Source organism: Myotis daubentonii, chromosome 9, assembly GCF_963259705.1.
Source record: "Myotis daubentonii chromosome 9, mMyoDau2.1, whole genome shotgun sequence".
NCBI classification, from domain to species: domain Eukaryota; kingdom Metazoa; phylum Chordata; class Mammalia; order Chiroptera; family Vespertilionidae; genus Myotis; species Myotis daubentonii.
Window position 1 is genome coordinate 14,933,908 of NC_081848.1, and position 14,456 is coordinate 14,948,363.

General features: G+C 40.3%; 1 protein-coding gene across 1 annotated transcript in view; it reads left to right on the forward strand.

Annotated features, from left to right (window-relative positions):
• Positions 1-14,456, forward strand: part of DDX10 (DEAD-box helicase 10) — a 262,437-nt gene that overhangs the window by 228,644 nt on the left and 19,337 nt on the right. The gene's annotated exons all lie outside the window — the stretch shown is intronic.

The following is a 14,456-nucleotide window of genomic DNA, read 5'->3' on the forward strand; positions in this document are numbered from 1 at the left end:
TTCTTTCACAAAGGTAAATATAATTTGATAGAAATGTAAGAATGAGGAAAGAATAAGACCTATATGGTACCCACATTCTGTGCCTGGAAAATAATAGCATGTAAATAGGCCATCAGTTTAGGGACGATCAATCCACACCACTCTAACTGCTACTGAGAGAGAGACTAGGGGTTTGTCAGGAATGACAAGCGGGACCTGTGTGGGCCTCAGCTGGCCTAGAGCTGCTGCTTTGTTCTCAGTGTCTTCTGATGGTCACCTGGTACCTGTAGTGCTCCAGCACCCTTGCCAACTTCTGCTTTTTAAAAAAGAATGAAACAAAATGTATCACTTCAGTATGGGTCTTATGACTATAATGAAGTTTTCAAGTATCACTTTTTTTATGCCACTTCCCTGCCTAGGAACCTATGTAGACCTCCTCATTCATTAAACTCCTTTTTTCAGCACTCCGAGTCCTCCATAACCTGATGCCACCACAGATTTACTTGTTGATTATACCAAGTTCCATTCCACAGACGATTGAGGGATCCCATGAAAACGCTTACTATAAAATAATGGAATAATATATTTAGAAAAGAGGGAGGAACCATGGAAAGAAATAACAAGCAGAAGATTGAGACTAGAGAAGAGAACTCCAATGTATAGGTCAGACGTGTGGTAACAGGTTAAGATTTAGCTCTGAGCTGCTAGCTATCACCTGTTCTATCCCCTCCAACACACATCTACTCTAGTATAAACTTCTCCGCACTGTGCCATGTTCAGTAGCATTTCTGTGTGTTTACTTACCATCTTTCCATACACTGTCCATTATTCAGCATTCAGCTCACACCTGTTTCCTGCCTTCCATGAAGCCCCCTCCACACACAACCCAGCCCTCTTGGAACTCCTTCCTTGGACTCCTGTAGCAGCTATGCTCACTGTGTGAGCCTTTCATGACCCATCTTTTGTGGCCAACAGAATAGATTTTAAGTATTCTGAGAGATTTTGTATTTCTGAACTTGTCTGTTGGTGGCTCCCTTCATTTGCATCATCATCCTGTAGTGGTGCCTGTGTCACTGGACCCTCGAGAGACCGTGGTCACTCTCCTGAATCCTTCATCAGAGCCTGCACAGAGCTGAGGTTCTAACATAGCCAGTGAAATCAAGATCCATTGGCAAGTAATTAAGCCTGTCTGTGCAGTGTATGGCAAAAAACTTTAATAATTAGAGCCTCCACTGTAGCCCTCTTCAGGTATACAGCTCAACAGCTCTCCCAAGAAAAAGTAGACTTTATAGAAAAGTATTACAATTCTGCACTTTTTTTTTTTTTTTTGCCTTAAAGTGCAATTGTGAATCAGTCCCCTTCATAATGTCTTTACTCCTGACCTTATGTTCATACTGTGGTTCTGGAATGAACCTTGGATAGGCCCCAACCCATCCGCTAAAACATTCTTAGCCTCTACAATTTACCTTGCACTCACCCAATGTTGCAATAATTTACACTCAGGATTGTGCTACTAGCTACTTGGATTTGGTGAGCAGCAGAAATCTCCAGAACATTTTGCGGGGAGGGCATGGGGCAAAGAGGTGAAGAGCTACCAGGGTGATACAAAAACTCCTATAATATTGGCAAAGATGAGTGTCACACACCCGGTTGTGTCCACAGTCTGTTCAAGTAGTTCTGCAGGTCTCCAGACAGACCTTCTGCAGACCTGGGAGGCCTGCCCCTCTATCTGGGAAATGCTACACTGTCTCGTACTTTCTGTAGTAGTCAGAACAGATGTAGTTCCATATGCTTTGCCATTTCTATATTTGTGTTTTCCTTCATTTGTATCATCATCCTATAGTAATGCTTGTGCAACCAGCATTTTTAAAAACACACCTCAACTGAAAAGACAAAACTGAATAATTCTCCTATATACATACCACAGGCACACCTCATTTGATTGTGCTTCATTTCACTGCCCTTCACAGACATGACATTTTTTTAACAAATTGAAAGCCAGACCCCCACCAGCCAGATTATTGCAACTTGCTTTATTAAGATACTAGCTTCATTGTGGGTGGTCTGGAACCAAACCAGAAATATCTCCAAGGTATGCCTGTACTAACTTGAAAATATGTTGTTACTTTAGAATTAGTAAAAATACACATTTCAAATGGATCTTTAAATCTATAGTAATTTTTGTCATTATGTGTAATCTTGAAGATGATAAAAGTACAGTTACTATCATTTGAGGGGAGATGAGGATGGAAGAATCTACACAATTTTTTTTTTCATGATAAAAGAAGTCCTTGTTTTTATATACCCTTGGGTTCTAGAATTTATTCCAGATTCCCCTAGCATGCCTTCAAGGTCCTCCCCAAGCTAGCCCTTGTGTACTCATCTAGCCTGGGCTCCTACTATTCTCCCGTCCTTCACTGCACTGAAAACTCCTTTTTCCCCTCTACCTTTCCCATTGCCCTCCACATTCTAACTCATCCTCAGGACTATTTTTGATCTCTTCTGTGAAGTCTTCACTGTCCTCTTGGATTTCTTTTGTGTATATATGTGTGTGTTGGCATTAATTAGGTAATTGTATGAGCAGATGCTTTACAATATAGAACTATTACTAAACTGCCATATACTAGGTTGTCAAATGCTTGCTGAAGGAAAGAAGGAAAAGATGTGCTCATGAGAATTCACAAATTTGTATGGTAGCTTCTTGGTATAGTGATTGTTTCAGACTTATGTTGGTATTTGAAGATTGCCATTATTAACATCATTGACTTAGTAGTAGTTTCTATTATGGATGAAGGGGAGCAGTATTTGGTTCTTTTGTATTAATTTTGTATTAAAACCCAAAGATTTGGATTCTAGTTCTACCACTAACTATACCTAAATTCTCTAATCCTATTTCCCTATCTGTAAAATATGAAATTCTGACATTTTCATAAATTCATACATTTGTTCATTAAACAAATATTTATGTTCTAGACATTGATATTTCAATGTTTAAATTTTAATCTTTAAATAATTATGTTGGTTTTTCTATGTATTGCCTATACCTTTAGAAAATACCCAAAAATGTTTGTTTTATTATTTTCCTGTTAGCTGCTTATTTACCTACCTTTTTCTTTTTAAAAAAATATATTTTTATTGATTTGAGAGAAAGAGAGAAACGTTGACCGGTTGTCTCCTGCACTCACCCAACCAGGGATCGAACCTGCAACCTGGGCATGTGCCTGATCAGGAATCTAACTGCCAGTTATTTTGTGCACGGGATGATACTCAACCAACTGAGCCACCGGCCAGGGCTGCCTACCTTTTTCTTTTGGAAAACTGCACAAAATAAATTGTCTTTCAAATATATGGTCACTAGAGGTTGTAGTCTCAACTCTTTATCTCTGTTAATAGATGATTTAATGTTAGCTCAACACCTGAATGATATACAGAAATTGCTTTTTGTCAGCCCCTTATCAGGGAAGCATTGGTTGCTAAGTAGAATATTAAAGAGATTGATATGCAAGATTAGCTATTTTTTCCAAACAGAGAAAGTAATATAAGAAATTTCATGTAAATTTATGCAGTCAATGAGTTAGCTATGATTTCCAGGTATTCATCTCTTTAAAATATGCTCATGTGTATATAAAACATTATCTTTGCTTTTGCTGAATGGAAAATTGATTATCTTAATTGTACCTCTATTCAAACCCATGTATAGAGGACTGTGTGGCAAACTGGATAGAGACAGAATAGACAGTTTCAGCATGTGAAGGTTTTCACTGCACAAGTGAACTTGATGAAAATCGAACTTGAATATTAAAATCATTAACTCATTAATTGATTTCTTGGTTAAAAAAAGTAAAAGGAGCCTGGCTGGCATGGTTCAGTGGTTGATCATCAACCTATGAACCAGAAAGAAGGTCATTGCTTGATTCCCAGCAACCTAGGCTCAGTCGCCAGTGTGGGGTGTGCAGGAGGCAGCTGATAGATGATTCTCTCTTATCATTGATGTGTCTGTCTCTCTCTCCCTCTTCCTTCCTCTCTGAAATCATTAAGGATATATTAAGCCCTGACTGGTTTGGCTCAGTGGATAGAGCATCGGCCTGCGGACTGGAGGGTCCCAGGTTTGGTCCCAGTCAAGGGCATATACCTTGGTTGTGGGCGCATCCCCAGAGGGAGGTGTGCAGGAGGCAGCTGATTGATGTTTCTAACTCTCTATCTCTCTCCCTTCCTCTCTGTAAAAAAAAAAAAATCAATAAAATATATATATATTAAAAAAAAGTAGAAGGAAAGCTCGTGAGAACAGGAGGATAATACACTTTAGCAAAAGAGGTCCTCGGTTGGTGCTATGAAGTTTTATAGCCGGAGAGTGAGGATAGGGAAATAGTACGTGAACTTGAAGCATCCTGATTCACCCTTTCTGTCTTTATTTAAGGTGAAGATGGTAAAGATACAGGAAATCGATAGTAACTGAGATTTTTATCATTTCTATAATATAATCCATTTATATTATAGATGGAGATTGTTATGTAGAATTTTAAAATCTATACAATTTAAAATGAGAGTTATCAATCGTTTTTCATGATAAGCCATTGCTTATTATGTGCTAGAAATCATTTTTTTTCTAATTTTTAAAAATATATTTTTATTGATTTCAGAGAGGAAGGGAGAGGGGAGAGAGATAAAAATATCAATGATGAGAGAGAATCATTGATTGAGCCTGCAAACCGGGCATGTGCCCTTGACTGGAATTGAATCCAGGACCCTTCCGTCTACAGGCCAACGCTCTATCCACTGAGCCAAACCAGCTAGGGTGATTTTTTCCCATTTTAATTTATAATTTATTTTAACTAAACTTGAAACTAGATGCCTAAAACAAATAATGGAGCAGATTTAAGAACATATTATCATGGCTTATCTTAAACCTGATTTATTAAATTTTGTAAATAAAAAATTTTGTTATGAAAACGTGGGAAATAACAAAATTAATGATTCAAAATACAGAACTTCTTAGAAAGTGGTATTTTGCTTATTTAGATATACTCTTTTATAAAATACTTTTTTTATAAAATACTAAAAATTTTTAAGCTTCTAGTTAAGAACAACTGTGACTTTTTTTAATGGATTCATAAAACAAGTATTTATTCAGCAGTTTGATATATATTTATTACCTCATGGTGTGTGTTTTTTTTTAATTATATAATTGTTGTGAAATTTTAAGGGAACTTAGGGACAATTTAGACTTTATTTTCATTTTGAAGACCATACATGCTTTGAGAATAATAGCTCTAAGGCAGCAGTCTCCATGTACATGAGTCCTCCAGGGTATGCTGCCCAGTTATGATAGTTAGTTATACATAATTTGCCTTCCCTCTCAGCTATAATGTACACAGTTACAGTAGTGGTTGGCTGACGGAAAGTTGAACAGAGTTAGTCTACGTGTTGTGGATTGAAAAGATATTACTTACTGCAGGTAAGAGTCACGGGGTGAAGTCACCAGTGCCTACGTGAATCATATGTTAGTTGGAATAATCAAAAATTTCATCTTACAAGTATATAAGCACTCATGGCAGCCGTTCCATCCAAACCTGACCCAGTGCCAGAATGATATATTTGAGTGAAATAATTATGGATATTCTGTGGATGAAACACAGTATCTCACATTTTTATAAATGAAGTGTGAAGCATGTCCTTGTAGGAGTAATTATGTTGCATTGTGGACACTCTTTTAAATATCAAAATATTCTAGGAGGGGGTCCTATATTTATTAACTTACATATAGTAAAATTCACTATTTGTGGTATTCACTTCTATGGGTTTTGACAATTACATGGGAGTTGTGCATCTTCCACCATTAAAGGCACAGAATAGTTCCATCATCTCAAAAACTTATTTCTTGCTGTCTCCTCCCAACCTTAGTTCCTAGCAATCACTGATCTGTCTTCTTTCCCGATAGATATTCCTTTTCAAGAATTTTATGTAAATAGAGCAGTTGAGTATGTAGCCTTTAGGGTTTGTCCTTTCTTACTTAATAAGATACATTGAGATTCATCCATGGTGTTGCATGTATCAGAATTGTTGTTGTTGAGTAATACTCCATTCATCAGACTATTCACTGGTTGATTTACCAAGTAGTGCTTTTATTTATGCTTGAACCACCTTCCACAAGTACTCTGGTTCATTCTAACATTGATTACTTTCACCTTTTATAACCTTAACTAGGGTCCCAGTGCACAAATTTGTGCACCTTGAAAGGAACTGTGGGTCACAAGGCTTTAGTGGGCACAGGGGCGGGTCTTGGCCCATCCTCTGTGCCCCTGCCCAGCCCTTCCCATCATGGCCCCAGTCCTCTGTCTACCAGCAGGGCCGTCACCGCTGCCACTCCCACACGCTGAAGGTGCCGGCCCTGCTTGCACCCGCTGATGGTTGGGGTCGGCGCCATCAGCAGGTGCGAGCAGCTACTGCTGCCCCAGTCACCCCTCAGGAGCAGGGGGAGGTGGAGAAGCCCTCAGTGGCGATTGGGGCTGGCAGCTGCCCCTCGTACCCACTGATGGCGCTGAGCAATCGGGATCAGCACCAGAAGCTGGCTGCGGGTGTGAGCAGGGCCGGCACCGGCAGCAGGTGGGAGTACCTGGCAGGACCACGGCACGCAGGAGCAAAGAATTTTCAGTAACTACCAGAGGCTTACCCCTATGACAGCGACCGGCACCCCGCCTTGGCCTGGCTCACCTGCTCCACCAATCCACCACGGCCAATGCCCACCATGTTCTGCGCTCTGCCACCTGCTGCCGGCACCTTCCATGTTCCGTGTGCGCCCCCTGGTGGTCAGCACACATCATAGTGACCAGTTGTTTGGTTGTTCTGCCTTTAGGTCTATTTGCATATTAGGGTTTTATATAGAGAGATTATTTTTATAATTTCAATTATATTCTCTTTTGTGTGTAATTTTTTGTTTGACTAACATGTTTCTCTAAGGAGATTTAAATCTATTGCACAAATTCCTAAGGAGATTTAAATCTGTTGCACATTTCTGCCCAAGTTAAAATTTGGTTTGGAGAAAGCAGGAGAGTACTTAAGAAGGATAAGACCGCCAAATTGCTGGAATGTCTTTTTCAGTTTGCACAGTTGTTAATAATGATGATAAACATTATTGTGGACTTCTTCAAACACTTCTTATTTAGTGTTCACAGCAACATTGAATGGTAGATGGCAGTGTTTAGGTTACATACAGATGAGGAAACAGGCTCCCTGAGTTAGTAAATTGTCTCAAGGTCACACAGCTAGCCACTGGTGGAATGATCAAATCAGAGTCTTGTGACTCATATTAAAGTCTTCATTATTATGAGAAGAATGGCAAAGTGGGCTTGTAATTTGTATTATTTAATATTTAGTGTAACTTTCCTCTGGAAAGCAGAGAATGAGAAACAAATTCAGTATTATTTAATAGGGTGTTATGAAATATTAGCGTTTTCAGTATTCTGTTGAGCTCTGGGAGATATTCATGTATCAAATAAGCAGATGAGTAAGCAATATAGGAAGAATAATGAATTTTGTACAAAGCAGCTTTAGAAGAAATTGTATTTTGCTGAAAGTCTTACTAATGTTAAAATGCTGAATCATAGTCTCTTCTGTGTACTGTTGCATACTGCACCTTCTTTAACAGCAGTGCTCAGTGAGTGTGCAGTCAGCGGTTGTTGGATACTTGATTCTGAAGATCTTCCAGGTTTGGGACTTGCTCTTTGAGGCTTTGAATATTCATGTGCCAGCCCTTTGTCTGCCATACTTAACTATGCTTACTTCTTGTGTATTTATAGTGCCTCTTCACAGTCCTTCAATCAAATATTCCTATTGTTTTGGAATGCTTGGAAAAAATAAAGAAGTCACCTGAGTGAAATTCAGTTAAATTCTACTAGATTTAAGAGGGAAATTCTGTAACGAGGCGTCCTTTGCGTAAATTCTATTTGTTTCCCTGGATATTGCTTTTAGCATTCCCCAATATTGTGCATCCCTTTTGTCTTCTCAGATGTCTTTATGGTTGGGTGTAGAGCTGAATTGTGTTGCCTTCCTCTCATTTGCTTTGCCTGTTTTCATAATTGCTGGATGTTAGAAAGGACACAGATGTTTCTGAGCAGAATCCCCACAACTGAAGAGTCCAGGGCCCTTGATCAAAGTGAGGGTTTTCAGTGGCAATTCAGCCAGTACAGTTCAGCCATTACAAGTGCACAAAATATACTCTGATTTATATACCAAGTATAAATCAGCATTAGGTCCAACATCACCATTATGGAATACATTTCTATATTTTAAAAATATCTTAAGGTATTTCAATTAGTATTGCAATATTATTAGAAGGAGCAGTGATTTCTCAGCACTATCAGCTGCTCCTGTGTTTACTGTTCTGCACATTTGCCTTAGAAGATAGATGCTCACTTTCAACAGGCACATTTAATAATATCATTAACCTTTGGGGTGTATAATTCAGAAATAAAATTTCAGTAATTTCTCCTCTAAGTAACTTTGTGCCTTGGATTTATAGGTTAGGTAAATCTCAAAAACCAGTCCATCTCTAACTACTGATGATGGTTAGCTAGCTATAGCAGTCAGAACTTTTGAATTAGAAAACTATGAAGTATCCTGTTCTCAATTCTTTTTTAGAAAGTTGTTATAAAGTTCTATATTAGTGAGAAAAATATTTTGAATACCTAACTTTTCTCTAAAATTGTCTTGTCTTTACATTGATTTTCAGTATCAGAAACAGTTTATCATGAATTTTGAAATTTTCCTCATGAAGTTTTGAGGTGTCAAAGTTGACATTCTGCTCTTTAATTCATATTACTTCATGAAAAGAACTCTTGAACAATAAGATTCCAAGAATTTCCGTGTTGGTGAATGCTTTGATGGTCTGGGAAGGTGGCTCATCTGGAGAGGCCATGGAAGCGTTGCACCCGTCCTCACTCCATACCTTGCCCTATGCATCTCTTGTGTTGGCTGTTTCTGAGTTGTACCCTTTAATAACTAAACTGGTAATCAGAACTATGGCACTTTCCCAAGTTCTGAGTCATTCTAGAGAATTATCAAATCTGAGAAGGGAGTGTGAGAGCCCCTGAATTTGTAGTCAGCCAGGCAGAAGTGAAGGTGGCTTGGAGACCCTATTTACAGGTGGCATCTGAAGTGTGGGTATTCTTGTGGGACTGAGTTCTTTTACCCATGGGGTCTGGGTTAACTCTGCTTGGTGTCAGAATTGGATTGTTAGAGACTCATTTGGTGCTGGAGAATTGATGTCAAAGACACAGTGTGTTTGGTGTCAAGAAAACACCACAGACCAGGCAAGAGGAAATAGAGGAAGAAGCAGAGAAACAGCAGGTGTGGAGACTCCTGGGTGTCAAGGGGCTTGACTTGTTCCAGCCCCTGAAAGAGAGTGTGGTTTAAAAGGTTGGAAGCAGGTGATAGACACAATTAGAATAGAAACTTATTGAAAAAATACGAAACTAACATTCTAATTACAGCAGAGAATTGGAGTGCTGGGAGGGGGGAACGAGGGGGTACAGGGAGACTCGTTAGGAAGCTGGTGCAATATTCACATGAGAGAACAGAGGCTTGGGAGAACTGGGAGTGAAATGGGCACATACAGGGTGACATAGAAAGCACCAGAATGTGTTTCATGAAATTTATAAAATATGCTTGATATGGAGAATAGTATAAGCATCAAATTCAGAGCTTTAATGGTCAAAGTTGAGATTCAGGGTGATGTAGGAGAAGACCTGGCGTATGCCCAGGTTTGCATGACCTTGGTTAAGTTATGTAGTCATCTAACTCAGTTACTCAATTTTGAAGATGGGCAAAAATCCTTTTTCTTCCTACTTTATAGGGTTTGAAGATCAAGTAAGATAATGTGTGTCAGAGCACTTTTTAAATTTGTTATAGGAGAATGAATGCTACTTCTCATCTGTTTCTTCCGTCATCAGAACTGAAAACAAAGTAAAAACTAGCTAGGTTACATTTCTTTTCCAGATATTTTCATCTGCCCTACTTGTAATTGAATCTTCCAAATAACTATTTTAGGAAAAATCATTCCTATTTTAGGTGAAGTGTTTTCCTCAGAAGTTCTGAAACTATGTTTCAGGAACAACCAGTTCATAGAGGTGACCCTGATTTCTTTGTGTGTGTGACCTACTTCCTCCCAACCTTCTCAGGGCTTCAAGAGGAGTGTGAATATGAAAGCAGGCGTTCTTGGTTCTTGTTTTGTTTTAAGCTGGGAGGGTGGAGAGAAATGGGAGAATGATTGGTTGGAGAGAAGTGGTTGCCCCTTCCAACCCAGCAGTGCCCAAGTACCCAAGAGAAAGAGGCATACTGGAGGGGAGGGTTCATATCAGCTACATGTTAGGGGTCCACAAGTAGAAGACCATTCTAGCAGATGCTGGACATTGAGCAGGGCCAGTGGAGTCAGTTCACTCTCGTTTGGCTGTTCATCAGCATTAGCAAAACATAGATTTCATGTTTATGTTTGTGTGGGTGTTGTAATATACCCTGCGAATCACAGAAGGACACCTCAAGAAGTCGAATTAAAGAGTCACATTTATTGCAATCCGGGACTATGAGGGGCCATTCCCCAAATCTCATAGTGATAAGATGGTGGGAAAACCAGACTTAATATAGGCAAAGATCACAAAGGCATTGATTACATCTCAAGGTTTGGAATGAGGAACCTGATTTGCAAAAAAGCAGTTTACAGAAGCAGAATTAAGCATGTTAATTATAGTTTTGGGTCTCTGGGGTCACTGAATTGACAGAAACACCTTACCTAGAGCCTTCGGTTCTTAAGACCACTGGGTTGCCAGGAACTCATTATCTAGAGCCATCGAGGTAATTTAGAGTAATTGCACTGTCCTGGTCTTGGGACCACTGAGTCAACTGGAACGCATTATCTGTGGCCACTAAAACAATTTAGGATAATTATGCTGTCCTGTTTCCCAGGTACAGAAGAATGTGCTTTCTAAAACCAGTAAGATAACAATCAATGGGATAGTTATTCAGTCGAATGGGATGATGTATACAATTCAGAAAGTCAAAATAACTTGTCCATTGTTAAACAAAGCAAATAGGTACCATACTTCATGGGTAACTATCTCAGAACAGTTTATCATCAGGGCAGGACTGTTTCTTATTCATAGCTGCACCTCCAGAACCTAGTAGTGTGTCTGGCACATGTAATAGCTGAATAAAGGCATTTTCCTAAGGCATCTTCACAGTATTTACTAAACTGCTTTCTTAGACCATATTTAACATGCACAGTTATGCTTCTGTGCATATTGATTCTCTGAAATATGTATCCATAATATATTGGTCCACAGTCTAGTTGGTTCTCCTTCCTTAACATCTTTCATGCATGCCCCCAACCTCTATCTCCACTGCCAGAGTCTTTATTGAATCCCCTGCTCACCTGGATTATTGTGTTTTTAATAATACTTCAAATTCTGCTTACTGCTCCTGGTGGCAACCTTGTCCCCTCCGATATTTGTCTCCAGACCCTTTATTTTTAGCAGGAAGCTTCACCAAAAAGCAATAATGAACTTAAGCACTGGTGACTAATCCCTATTTTCTTTACATCTTCTTTCTTTTGTTATGTGTAGACTTACCAAAGGAGAGCTGTTCAAAGTGTTAGAGGCCTGCATGCTCCATTGCTTCTGTAGTGGCCTGCATGCTCCATTGCTGTGCTAGTCTGAGTTTTAGTTTCTGTGGAAGAATATTTGAAAATAAAGAATCACTGAAGTTTGTCTCATGTGGTGTGGAGAATTATAAAAATGGCAGCTGAGAGAAATTATAATCTTTTAAATGCATGTAGAAATGCTTATTTGTATTTCTTATCTACTAGGTGACAAAACCAGTATGACAGAAATAAATTTGTTATAAGAGATGTTTATTACATAAACTAGTGGCCCAGTACACGAAATTTGTGCACATTAAAAGTGAATGAATTAGAGGAAATATTGCTATTTGCCCTTTAGAATAGAAGTGTCAGAGATGAAAGAAAATTAGTAAAATGTATATGAAAATCTCTCTCCTGTCAGAGTCTGGGGCACACCATGGGACCCAGAGTCAAGTCCCACCCATCTGTGCACGCTTCGAAATTGCACAAGACCCAGACCCAGTCAGCCCCACCCCCGTCAAGCCCCACAGAGTGGGGGGCACAGCTTCAGGTCCCCCGTCAAGCCCTGCCAGGCGGGGAGTGCAGCCTCAGGTCCCCTGGCCTGGCCTGGCCTCAGGTCCCTCAGCCCTCGCATGAGGGTGCGAGGGCATGACAACTATTTGCATATGAGCCTTTATTATATAGGATGTGTAATAAGTTTATTTTGACATTGTATCCTTTATTCTTTGACAAAAATAAACTACCATAAAACAAAAGCAAAATGGCCCACCTACCTACTTACTTGTACAAAACTGGATGGTTCCCAAGTTAATTCATGTTAGTGCTTTTTTTATCTCTTGCTATTTCTTTCCTTTTCCCATTGTTCTCATTGACTTTATACTTACACTTGAATTTAGAATAACCCGTACTGTTAATGAGTTTGTACTCATCTGATTATTTTAAAACTTAGATTATTGTGGTTATAAAATGATCAAAATCATTAGGCAAAAAGGGTCTCTGTACTGTCACTCCTGGCCTTTTATATTTTCACCTAATAATTTGGGTAGTTTTAACATTTACACATGTGTGGACGGGAGCACTGACAACTTTATTTTATACTCTACTAGAGGCCCAGTGCATGACATTTGTGCATTTGGTGGGGGTTGGGGGATCCCTCAGCCCAGCCTGTGCCCTCTTGCAGTCCAGGAGCCCTCAGGGGATGTCTGACTGCCAGCTTAGGGGAGTGGGCCTAAGCCGTCAGTCAGACATCCTTAGAACTGCCACAGAGGTGGGAGAGGCTTCCGCCACCACTGCTGTACTTGCCAGCCGTGAGCCCAGCTCAGGGCTTCTGTGGGAGTGCACTGACCACCAGGGTGCAGCTCCTGCATTGAGTGTCTGCCCCCTGGTTGTCAGTGTGCATCATGAAGACCGGTCATTCTGCTGTTTGGTCGATTTGCGTATTACCCTTTTATTATATAGGACTAGAGGCCTGGTGCACTAAATTCGTGCGGGGGGCGGGGGGCAGTCCTTCAGTCCTGCTTGCACCCTCTAACAATCTGGGACCACTGACTCCTAACTGCTGGCCTGCTTGATTGCCCCTAACCACTCTGCCTGCCTGCCTAATCACTCCTAACTGCACCTACCTGCCTGCCTGATCACCCCTAACTGCCTCTCCCTGCCTGCTGCATTGCCCCTCATATTACACTTTTATTATTATAGATTATTATAGATAGTTGCCTTGCTCCAAGTTGTAAGGAACTGCTTGTCATAGAGATAGAAAAGTTTTAATTTTTACTCTTGATTATGGCAATCAACTAACACAGATGGACACCAAAAAGGTGACTTACCAAAGGGTGTATAGCAAACAGTGCTGTTAACTCCTCTTCCGTGAAAACGTGCATGTCGTGAATTTTGTCTGCCTAGGTGCATGAAAGAGTGAAGTTTCTGTCTGTCTTTGCAATCATATGAGTGAATTGTGTGAGACCCCAACCCAGGCTGGTTTGGTGCTCACAGAATAATAGAGCTTCTTTTTTTTTCCTTTGCTCCATTGGTGGAGATTTCCTAGAAGTTGCAGGATATCTTCCTTTTAATTTTTCCTCAACACTCTGACTTATGTCTGTCACCTTTGCTTTCCCTCAATTCCCCACCCTCAATAGTAACTTGCTCCAGGCTCACTTCGCTGGAGTGTCTAGGAGATCACGCAATGCGTTCGCTACCAGAACTACGATTACCAGCATTCCTGATGCTCCCTGCGCTCTTGGCTTCCACCTCCAGTTCAGGGACCACCACCAGAACTACAATTCCCAGTATTCCTGGTGCTCCCCGCACTCTCGGCTTCCGCTTCCGGCCCAAGGCTCCACCCCTTTTGCCTTGCGATTGGGGCAGGGATGCTGGGCTCATGTTGCCAGGGGTGAGGCAAGCCCAGTGTCCCATGCCCAGGCCTCTGGCCAGAAGCCCTTCCCCTCCCACTGCACGGCTGAGGCGCAGAAGCTGGGCTCACACTGCCGGGGCAACACCACCAGCATCCTGCCCTGGCCACTATGGACTCTGCCATCTTTGTCATGGAGTGATGGTTAATTTACATATTACTCTTTTATTAGATAGGATTCTTTGATAATTGTATTATATGGAAGTAACAGAACTGACTGTTTTCCCCCATATCACATGTGAGAGACTTAATAATGATTTACTTTCATAACCGTATTTTATTTTTGAAATGACTTGTTTTCTTTGCCAATGATTATAGTTCTGAAAGTCATATATATATATGGGGGCTTTCACCAGAATAGAAGGCTTCTAATTTGAGGATCTTAGTTAGAGGAGTATTTAGTTGTGTCTAGAAATAAGACCTGAGTATTTATTAGCTGTT